This window comes from Lithobates pipiens, unplaced genomic scaffold, assembly GCF_037356315.1.
Source record: "Lithobates pipiens isolate NorthernLeopardFrog02 unplaced genomic scaffold, aLitPip1_a1.2 Scaffold_1, whole genome shotgun sequence".
NCBI classification, from domain to species: domain Eukaryota; kingdom Metazoa; phylum Chordata; class Amphibia; order Anura; family Ranidae; genus Lithobates; species Lithobates pipiens.
Window position 1 is genome coordinate 50479654 of NW_027507685.1, and position 10710 is coordinate 50490363.

A 10710-nucleotide genomic window follows, 5' to 3' on the forward strand; every position below is an offset into this window, starting at 1 on the left:
ATCGCAAAAAATGTCCTGTTGTGAAGGGGGTAAACCTTCCAGGGCTGAAGTGGTTAAAAATAGCAAATACAATTGTGTGTCAATGTAATTGAATGTTATTAAAAATTACCTTTCCTTTTCAATTTACAGCCGCTGTAATTTTCTGAAAACGCAATGCAATATGGCTTCCGGGAGGTGTTCTGTACACAGATGGTGTACAGAATGCCCCCAAGAAACCTTATTTCCTTCTTGTGTGATTGGCTCAACAATTTTCCCAGAAGTCTGCCTAAAATGTAAGTTAGATCTCAGGCATCCCCTGCGACAAAAATTTTATTTCTGGTGAGCTGCTGCCAATAGGAAATCATGTCTAAAGGGATGTAGACCCTGCAATTTTCCTCATTGCAGTTCTACAGGTGCACAGCTGATTGATAATTAAACCACCCCCATTAGACTCACTTTCCCACATGGCTACAGACAGAGATTTTTTCAGCATAACAAAAAGTAGGAATCTGCAACGAAGTTTGTTAAAATCCTTGTAATGTACACAGATTACTCATAGGGGAATGAGTTGCGCCTTAAATTCACAGGAAATTAAAGGACAGAAGATTTCTAACAGGATCATTGGGAATATTTCTATACTTGCAGAACATATACCTATTCCTTAATGAAGCAAGCAATTCTAAAAAGATTTGTAAGCTTCAATACTTTACATTTTGTTGAAATGTACTTTAAAGCAGGGTCAGCAAGTTGTCGATCATCAACTGCAGGCAGAATGATGGCTGAATCGGGAACATGACCCTACTTTCCCCAGCCGCTTTTATTTTCATAGCATAGCGGGAGACCGCACAATACTGGATGGAGGGTGGAAACTGGAGCTGCCTCCATTTAACCATTTCAATTCAACCAACATGGGGCTGAGGACACTATGGGGCTTGGAAAGGGGGCACAGGACACTGCTGGGCGGGGGGGGGGGGGGGGGGACTTGGCACATGAAACTGCAGTGCAGAGGACACTTCTTTTGGGGGGTACAGGACATTACTGGGTGGAGGGGAGGGGGGACTCTGCTATTGGGGGGAAGCAGAGAACACTTCTGTGGACGAGGGGTGGCACATGAAACTACAGTACAGGGGGGTGGAGGACACTGCTTTGGGGGGGTACAGGACATTGAATGAGGGGGCAACTCTGCTATGAGGGGGGGGGGTGGTGGCAGCAGAAGACACTATCTAGGGGGGGGGTTGTGAAGGGGCAGAGGACACTGTTTTATTATGGAGGGTGCAAAGGACACTAGTGGAGTGGGGGGGGGGGGGGCGCAGTACATTACTGTGGGGGAATAATGTGATGAGGGGCCAGAGAACACTAAGGGGGGTTGGGGTGATGTAAGGGGGGCGGAGGATATACTATGGGTGAGGTAGCAATGTGAAGGTGGGCAGAGGATAACAGTGTGGGGGGGGGGAAGCTTGATAGCCCACTTTTACCTTTTTTTTAATGCATTTTCTGCATTAAAAAAAAAAAAAAACTTTCACTGCCTGTTCACCCCAATTTCTCCCCAAGTATCGATCTAGCGCTGTGCTTATCTGCAGTTATGCTCTCCCCTCACCCTGCTCTCACAGGCTGCACTAATAGTAGCAGGAGCCATTGCAGCTTGCTGTGGGGGAGCAGAAAGTGCCAGCGGGGGACCACAAAAGAGGAGAAATGGGGCTGCTCTGTGCAGTACAATTGCACGCAGCAGGTAAATATAGCATCTTTTATTTTAAGGGAAAAAAAAAAAAAAGCTTTGCAATCACTTTAAGGATGTTAACCTTATTTCTGATAATTTATAAAATGTACATGACACTTTCTTTTCTGTTCACAGATAACTCAGAGGAAATTTGCACAGCTTCGGCTTTGAAGAATTTACAGCCCAGGTTGCAGATCTGAGCCGTGATAAACTTGTCTGCACAACAGCACATTTGCCATACATGTCATCGAATGCTCAGAGATGGCGGGCCGCGTTCACTCGCCATCAACGGTTGTGCATAGCACGTTTTACCATAAGTTAAAAAAATATAATATATATATATATTCCTTTTTCTTATTTTATTTTTTCCTTTTTCCTTTTTTTTTTTTTTTTTTATAGTCTAAGTTACTATTAACAGCTAATATGCAACAGTTCAGTCTTGTGTTTTTTTTGTTTGTTTTTTTTGTTTTTTTAATTGATATATTTTTTTTCTGAAACTTGTATTTATTAAATACTTAAACTCAGTATTACCTACTTAATGCCTTTTTTAAAAGACGGTTTTAACGGAGGATAATTTGAGCCTTAATCGCATGGTTTATTTTCTATACATTACCTCGAATCTGCTCTTAACTCCTTCAGTGCCAGCGGGTCAGCAAAGCAGGATCTTTCAATGCCTCGCCTGCCTCTCTTGCATGAAGGTGTTTGTACACTTGATTTTTTATTTTATTTCCTAAAACTTAGCACATGCTTTGAGACTATGTTTACGTTCTTACGGTATCAAGTGAAGCTGCTTGAAGTTACGTTGGACCTGCCTGTTGGATTTGTTTTCTGAGCAGTGGCACCTCAGCTGCAGAAGATGACTGTTAGGTCCAAAAATAAATGTAGTGGCCAAGCAAGTGGAAACATGGATGTCTAGACGACTGTAATCCTTGATCATGTTATACAGTTAGTGGTGATTCCGGAAGAAAAAGTGTTGAAATCCTCCTGGAGAATCAAATGCAACCTCAGTGCTTAACTTGTTTGAACATATGAGAAAAAACTCTTTATTGAAGACTCTGGTGCATCAGAGCTGGTTGCCTGGGTAGTTATTAGGCTTGTGCTGGAACCCAGTGGTTAGAATACAAGTATATACTGTTTGATTAATTTTGCCTGTTTTTATTTTTATTTTTTTTATGTATTTCTTCCAACTCCATTGACCACCTGCTTTTTATTCTTTCGGTAAGGGTTCTTGACCTCATTTGTTATAATCTTCAGATGATTCCCCCCCCCCCCCCCCCTTCCTTCCACATGTGCACATATAAGTCTAATGCAAATAAAATGATTTTACGTTTTCTAGTTTAAATGTAGTGTGTTTTTGTTTTCTGTCATTTTATTTTTTTGAATCTTAACTAAACTCTTATAATTTTCAGAAAAGGAAGCTGCCATCTTAGCCTCTGATCTGCGACTACCATGGTGCTGCACATGTGATCAGCTATGACACAACCATTTGATGAATTGGCTGTTTAGCTGACAGCACAAATGTGAAAGTTTGTATTCCTGGCATGCCAGGAATGTAACTTTTTAATTTTTTTACTGTCAAAGCAGAACTAAACCCTTTGATTTAACAAAATTTCTTCTTGTCACACTGTTTTACACCTATCAGTCCATTGATATAGGCTTAGCTACACAATCTGAGACTTAAGCAAGTGAAGTAAGGGTCAGCCCACCCAAAATGTATATTTTATTTTTTACCAAATGCAGATGGATGAACGACAAAGGTAATAGGGGACCCCAACTGAAAGATCACCCTGCTTTTCCTTACTAGATTGTTCAGAATTGTAAAGCTGATGTCCAAGCATACAGCTATATACATGGGTAATATACATATTTCGTTTATGAACTTGGATTTGAAATCTTGCTTGTGTCATTAAACCCAGACTATGGAAAAACTCTCATTGGATACTATTATGTAACAGAGTGTGCATACTCACAAAGCCACTAAAGTATTTGTGTGTAGAGTGAAATATTTGGTTGATCCTGGCTTCAGTTCCTCACATCTTCTGTGTCCCCATTGCAGGCTGAGATTGTGTAGAGCAGCTGGTGTCCTCTGAGCATGCCCTTCTAAGCACTTAAAGCGGTAGTAAACCCGCAAATTTTTTTTTTTAACCTGCAAAGCAAAAGGCATAATGAGCTAGTATGCACCGCATACTAGCTCATTATGAAATACTTACCTTAGAACGAGGCCCCTACATCTGGCCCGATCCACGCCAAGGGAGCTGACATTCTCCCTCGGCGTTTCTTCCGGGTATCGCGGCTCCGGCGCTGTGAGTGGCCGGAGCCGCAATATTGTCACTCCCGCGCATGCGCGCGGGAGATTTCATTCCGGCCGGTCGGCCACTGCTGGACTTTCAGGCAGAGAATCCCCTTGTGCGCATGCGCCACTGCAGTCAGCGGCGCATACCGAGGGGAATATCTCCTAAACCGTACAGGTTTAGGAGATTTTTTTTTTACCTACAGGTAAGCCTTATTATAGGCTTTCCTGTAGGTAAAAGTTAAAAAATTGAGTATACAACCACTTTAATTTCCTCCTTTTTCTTATCTGTGCTGCCCACAGAAGTATGGAGTAACACTTGTGGGCATATATAGTAAGGGGGGGGGGGGAGTATTTGATCCCCTGCTAATTATGTACCGTATATACTCGAGTATAAGTCAATCCGAATATAAGCCGAGGCCCCTAATTTACCACAAAAAAAACTGGGAAAACGTATTGACTCGTGTATAAGCCGAGGGTGAGACATGCAGCAGCTACTGTTACAGCTTAAAAGAGTGGAAAAGAGGGTCAACAATGCCCATCTGCAGCTGCATACCTCCCTGTGTCCATCCCTGTGTCCCGTCCATCCCTGTGTCCCGTCCATCCCTGTGTCCCGTCCCTCCCTGTGTCCATCCATGTGTCCTGTCCCTCCCTGTGTCCCGTCCATCCCTGTGTCCATCGCAGCCTACCTGTGCCAATCTGCAGCCTCTTTGCCTTCTGCAGCCTCTGTGTGCCATGCCGCACCTCTCCTCCTCGTCTGACAGACGGCGGCCATTCCACTGTTCAAAAGCCACGCCTCTCTGTCTGTGATAGGTGGAACACTCAATTTCCCAGCAGTCAGTGTTCCGCCTATCACGGACATCCTCTCATCCTCGTCCGTAGTATGAGAATGAGCGGATGTCCGTGATAGGCGGAACACTGACTGCTGGGAAATTGAGTGTTCCGCCTATCACAGACAGGGAGGCGCGGCTTTTGAATAGTGGAATGGTCGCCGTCTGCCTACCTGATCTGCGTGACTCTAGTATAAGCCGAGGGGGGCACTTTCAGCCTAAAAAAAAGGGCTGAAAATCTCGGCTTATACTCGAGTATATACGGTACGTTTACCCACTGACAAATGAGCAGTCTATAATTTTAATGATAGATTTATTTCAACAGCGAGAGACAATAATAATAAAAATATCCAGAAAGACGGATTTCAAAAAAGTTATAAGTTGATTTGCATTTTAATGACTGAAATAAGTATTTAACCCCTTCGCAAAACGACTTTGTACTTGGTGGCAAAACCGTTGTAGGCAATCGGAGGTCCAGACGTTTCTTGTAGTTGGCCACCAGGTTTGCACACCTCTCAGGAGCTATTTTATCCCACTCCTCTTTGCAGATCCTCTCCAAGTCATAAAAGGAGTTGTAAAAGTCTATGCCAGCCCCTCTTAGAGGCTGGCATAGCACACTCTGTTAAGATTTTTTTAAAACCGATTTTTAGCTGTCTTCGGGCTGGTCACATCACTCGCGGCCGCTTTCCGGCTCCAATGGACAGCTTCTGCGGGAGGGGCCATGATCTCCCTCTGACATCAGCCGAGGAGATCATGTGACCACCTCCTCTCCTCCGCAGAATCCCCGTCTCGTAGCTCACCCTGGCAGCCACTGTGTGCTGGATCACGTATCTGATCAACGCTTCTGGGTAAGGCATGCGTCTTCTGCCCTGGCTGTGCTGTGATTTGTTAAAGTACACGCTGATCAGCGGGTCCTGGCCAATAATTATCGGGACCTGCTGCTTGGCAGCAAGATCGCCTGTAAGTGTACAAGATCGCTTAGTAAAAGCATCCCATATCACACTCCTTGTTGGACACGCAGTTTAACACCTTGATTACCCCTAGAGGTTAACTTCTTCCCAGCCAGTGTCATGAGTACATTAGTAGTGAGTGTATAGTGTCAGCACTGATCACTATATTAGTGTCCCTATTTATGTCAGTTAATTGCTCCCCCAGGCAGCATCAGCTAGTGTCAGATTGCCTGCCATACTATCACAGGCCCACTAGAAGTTGCTGATCACCGCCAGTAAAAATGCCATTATATAGTATATACCATAATTTGTAGACCTTGTAGCTTTTAATGCAAACCAATAATATACAGTCATTGGGATTTTTTTTTTTCTATAGATGTAGCAGAATACATTTTGTCCTAAATTCATGAAGAAATTCGATTTTAGTTTTTATTTATTTATTTTTTTTGGATATGCTTTATAGCAGAAAGTAAAAATGTTTTTTTTTTTTTTTTTATATATAGTAAGAACCCAATGGTGATCAAATACCACCAAAAGAAAGCTCTATTTTTGTGAAAAAAAATAAATAAATTTATTTACATACAGTGTTGCATGGCCGCACAATTGTCTGTTAAAGTTGCACAGTGCTGAATAGCAAAAAATGGCCGGATCATGAAGGGGGTAAAACCTTCCAGAGGGCAAGTGGTTAATCATGTGACTGGCACAGCACCAATCAGGGCTGGTCAGACACACTCATACTGTAGAGAGCATACATCAGCAGAGTAATAGAAGCCCCTCCTACAGCTCTCACCCTGTGGATGCCAAAGAACAGGGAAAGATCAAGTGAGACAATAGCGCTGCAGCAATAAGGGAATTGGAGGATTAAAAAACAAAAATACAGTGGCCTGATGTATAGGATTAATGTGAAAGAATGACGACAATTAACACTTCTGTTTAGTATCCCTAACTATCTTTGTTATACAGGAAGAAGGTGGCAGTCAGGTCAGCATGTACTTTCTCCCTAACTCTTTCTTGAAAGTAGCAATAAATACACTAATTTAACTGTTTCCCAAGCTAGAAATATTCAATAAATGTTAATAAATTCTTAATCAAACACCTATGTTATTTCAGCAGTGTTTCTTTTTACGTTTACTACAGCATACACAGTATATGCTACCTTTAACCACCTCAGTACCAGACACCTCTGCCCCATCCTTGCCAGGCCAATTTTCAGATTTCAGCACTGTCACACTTTGGGTACAGTGTTGCTTGACTGAGTAATTGTCAAACAAAACTTTTTTTTGTTTTTTTTTTTGAGGCAGATATATCTTTTTGTGGTATTTAGTCGCCAAGGAGTTTTTATTTTTTTGCTATATGAGCGAAAAAAATACTGAATTAAAAAAAAAAAAAAACGATTTTCTTAGTGTGCGTTTAAAATTTTGCAATTTAAAAAAAAAAATTCTTTAAGTTTAGGCCTAAATGTATTCTGCTACATTTCTTTGGTAAAAATAACCAAAATTAGTGTATATTTAGCCTGTGTGAAAAATAGTCTACAAACTATGGTATTTCCTTTTGAAAATTGATCAATCCTGATGTACTGACTGCCTCTCGTACATCTCATTTCGTGCAAACCTAAAAGGTCGGGACAGTACAAATACCCCCCAAATATCCCCCCGTTTTGGAAAGCAGACAACTCAAGGTATTTAGTAAGAGGCTTGGTGAGATTTTTAAGTTGTAATTTCTTTGTAATTTTACACAGTTGCCATTTAAGCAGGTTATCTCTCCACACCACATAGGCATACTGAGAATTATACAACAAAACACATTCTGCTATGCCTCCTAAGTATGGGGAGACCATGTGTGAGAATTTTTCACAGCATGGATGGATAGAGGGGCCCAAACTCTAAGGAGCACGTTTGGGCTTTTAAGGAGCATACAGTAAATTATGTATAAATAATTTTTTTGAGGCTCTGACGCACCAGGGCAGTGACGGTGGCAGCACCCACAAAATTAGCCCATTTTGGAAAGCACACACTCTTAAGTATTCTAATTTATTCTTATCTTAAGTGTTCTAACACACATCATTGGCATACTTTGAATTGCAACCCAGCAAAATCCAAGACAGCACCTTCAGGCATTCTAGGGACATACTGCGTCTTGAAAAAGTATTCAGGCCCCTTGAAATTTCCCACATTTTGGCATGTTACAACCAAAAATGTAATTGTATTTTATTAGGATTTATTGTGGTATACTAACACAAAGTGGCACATAGGAGTATCAGAGTAAAGGGGGCTGAATACAAATGCACACTACTAACTAAAATCTAGTGGAACCAATTGCCACAAAAGTACCTAATTCGTAAATAGAGTACACCTGTGTATAATTTAATCTCAGTATAAATACAGCTGTTCTGTGAAGCCCTCAGGTTTGTTAGAACCTTAGTGAACAAATAGCATCATGACGACCAAGGAACACACCAGACAGGTCATGGATAAAGTTGTGGAGAAGTTTAAAGCGGGGTTAGGCTATAATAAAAAATAAAAATCCCAAGCCTTGAACATATCAAGGACCACTGCTCAATCCATCGTCCGAAAATGAAAAGAGAATGGCACAACTACAAACCTACCAAGACATGGCTGTCCACCTAAACTGACAGACCGGACAGGGAGAGCGTTAATCAGAGAAACCGCCAATGGTAACTCTGGAGTAGCTGCAGAGATCCACAGCTCAAGTGTCAACAATATGGCGTTAAACTGCCTCTAACGCATGCAAAGCTATGTGGGGTTAAACTGCCAGTAACATGCACAGAATTATATACCGTTAAACTGGAGATAACGCATGCAAAAAGATTTGGCATTAAACTGGCAGTAATGCCCACAAACCTATATGGCGTTTAAACCAACAGTAACACACAGAACTATATGGCATTAAACTGGCAGGAAACGCACCCAAAACTATGGCGTTAAACTGGCAGTAACGCTAACACAAAACGATATTGAGTTAAACTGGCAGTAACGTACCCAACACTATATGGTGTTAAACTGGCAGTAATGCATGCAAAACTATATGGTGTTAAACTGGCAGTAACGCACACAGAACTATAGGGCGTTAAACTGACAGTAACACACACAACTATATGGCATTAAACTGGCAGTAGCACTCAAAACTATATAAGATTCCATGAGGTCAGGACATATAAATAATGATAGAGACCATAGTGTTCTCTGTATACAAATTTATTCAAAGCCCCCAAAAACAAGGATACACTTACAATATAAAACTTTTAAATCACATTTAAACCTCCACAGTAACGCAGCCGTGTCCACACTCAATGCCTAGCTGAACGTCACACTATCAGCTTCTCCCTTCAAACACTGATTATAAGAAGAGTTTTTGTTTCTACCTTTGTGGACTATTTTTATCACAGATGTGTAGGATTTTTTCAGATGAGATATTTTGTAAAATCATTCATTATGTATGTATAGCGCTACATTAATTTAACAATTTAGCACACTGATAGCACTCAACAGAGCCTTGTCCTATCTTTTTCCACATCAAAATCACACCTATAATGGCTGACATTGAAAGAATACTTTTATAAAGTCATGTTAACAGTGTCCAATCATGACTGACGGTGCTCTGTGCCCTGATTGGTTGAAGCTTTCACTGCTTCAGCCAATCGGGGCTTGCAATGCACTGTTCAGCACCGCAATGCATTGTGGTTGGTTCGGGGGTCGAACAAACGGTTGAACGATCCCATTTGTTCGGCTGTTCACCGACCAACCGAACAAAGAAAGTTCTGCCCAAACTTATGCTCGGGCTGAACCGTTCGCCCAACCCTAGTCATAAGTCCAGCTTGAGTGAGGGTTAGCACTTCTTCACACTGGCTTGAAAGTTTCACAAGCTGATGCCAGCCTGTTGGGATGGGGGGGGGGGGGGAGTTCTGCACAGCCTCTCAGTACAGGGGACAACATCTCCAGCTGATGCTTATCTCCCAATTAATATCCTGAAGCTCAGAGTGATTCAGTTGTCCCTACAATTCTGGACTGGAAGGTCATTTGACCCAGATTCAGACAATGCCACAGCAGTGACATACATAAATCATCAAGGAGAAGCCAGAAGTCTCCCAGCACAAAGAAAAGCTGACCAGATTCTGGATCAGGTGAAAATTCATGGCCTGGTCCTGTCTGTAGTGCACATTCTTTATGTGGACATATGGCAGGCAGATTTTTCTCAGTCACCATCTACACTCGGGAGAGGGGTCTCTTCGCTTAAAAGTGTTTCAAGAGCTCTGTCACATGTGGGAGATGCCAGATGTGGACCTCCCTGGTTTCCTGGTTCAACAACAGGTTTGTCTTCAGTTTCAGGGATCTCTAGCCTTCACAGTGGCTGCTCTGATGACTGCGTAGGATGAGTTCAACCTGATCTAAGCCTTCACTCCTCTGAAGTTCTTTCTTTGACTGCTTTGAGATGGTCAATGTTTTCTGTCATTCGCGTTGTACTGAACTGGCCCACTAAGATAGATCTTATACTCGGACCTCATCAGACTCTTGCAAGACTCCTAATGGGCCCCATTGGTTCATCCAGATCTTCTATCTAAAACACCAAATTGCCACCCTGCTTTGTGGTCACTGGTTTTGGCAGCCTGGCTGTAGAAGCCAAGGTCCTAAGGAACAGGAACCTGTTCTCCAGTCTGATCTGGATCAGCGTTTGGCCTTAAGTACCATCAAGAGTCAACATTCAGCATAGAAGGTTCTTTATTGAAGGCCTTTGAACAAGGTGTAAAATTGACAAAGTTGTTCGGTTTTACAGCATCATGCATCCGTTTTTACAGATTTGCATGGTTGCCATCTGGTCTTTTGTGTACATATTTAAAGACCTAAGTGTATCTAAAAGAAAAGTCAGCACAAAGGACATGATTACAGTTGTTGTGATGTGTCCCTTGAGCTGATTATCCTCCTCCTG

General features: G+C 42.1%; 1 protein-coding gene across 2 annotated transcripts in view; it reads left to right on the top strand.

Annotated features, from left to right (window-relative positions):
• RAP2C (RAP2C, member of RAS oncogene family) overlaps window positions 1-3038 on the top strand; it is a 50788-nt gene extending 47750 nt beyond the window's left edge. For both annotated transcript variants that reach the window (XM_077493926.1, XM_077493947.1), the window contains one exon: window positions 1832-3038. The gene's annotated coding sequence lies outside the window, so the exon portion shown is untranslated. The remainder of the gene's footprint in view (window positions 1-1831) is intronic.
• The last annotated feature ends 7672 nt before the right edge of the window (window positions 3039-10710 follow it).